Source organism: Tasmannia lanceolata, unplaced genomic scaffold (genome assembly GCF_043159265.1).
Source record: "Tasmannia lanceolata isolate RefF3 unplaced genomic scaffold, GAP_Taslan_0.1 ptg000018l, whole genome shotgun sequence".
NCBI classification, from domain to species: domain Eukaryota; kingdom Viridiplantae; phylum Streptophyta; class Magnoliopsida; order Canellales; family Winteraceae; genus Tasmannia; species Tasmannia lanceolata.
In genome coordinates, this window is record NW_027518695.1 from 56,054,950 (window position 1) to 56,055,712 (window position 763).

A 763-nucleotide genomic window follows, 5' to 3' on the forward strand; every position below is an offset into this window, starting at 1 on the left:
GCTATATTTGTGTGGTTATCAAAACATTAAATTGATAAATCTGCTGCATAAAAATACACTGCTGCTAAACATGGGAACGCCCACATCAGCAGCCTCCCTATTCTTTTCTTTTTGGGAAATTAAAGTCCCTTATATAGGTTTCATTTGTGACCAAAAATACAAAACTGCTGGAACAGACGTATATCTTTTAAAAAAAAACGAATGAACAAAAAGGGGGTGTCTTAAGGGTAAAACAAGGGGTATAAGCATATGAAAAATTACGTTATTATTTTCCCTTTTCTGCCTTGCTTCATTTGTTTACAGCAACCTTATTTTCTTTCTTTCTTTTTTAACAGAGATGTGGGTTTTGCAGGTGATGAAATCGTGAGATTTAGCATGGAGAAATCGAAAATTGAATGGGTAAAGAATAGATCACTTTATTTATTTTCCTCTTTTTGCATCTTGTTTTCTTTGATTATAGAATCCATATATTTCTTTTAACACGGATTGGGTTTTTGCAGGTTGAAACATGAAATTGAGCATGAAGAAATCGTGGAAACGAATTTGGGCAATGTATAGATTTTTGTATTTATTCATTTATTTTTCCTTCTTGCATCTGCTTCTTTGGTTTGCAGAAACCCTATTTTTATTTTTAACGAGATGTGGTTTTGCAGGTTTTGGAGTGCGATAGAGGGCATGGAAGAAATCGTGAAAAAGAAATGGGTTTTACAGAATAAACAGAAAGGGTTCCATAGCATACACGATTTTGGGGATGAAATTCCAT

General features: G+C 33.6%; 1 long non-coding RNA gene across 1 annotated transcript; it reads left to right on the forward strand.

The window, feature by feature from the left end:
• The first annotated feature begins 332 nt into the window (after positions 1 to 332).
• On the forward strand, positions 333 to 763 carry LOC143850811 (uncharacterized). The gene is made up of 3 exons (XR_013236062.1): positions 333 to 399; positions 501 to 552; positions 654 to 763. It is a non-coding gene; the product is annotated as an uncharacterized LOC143850811 (long non-coding RNA).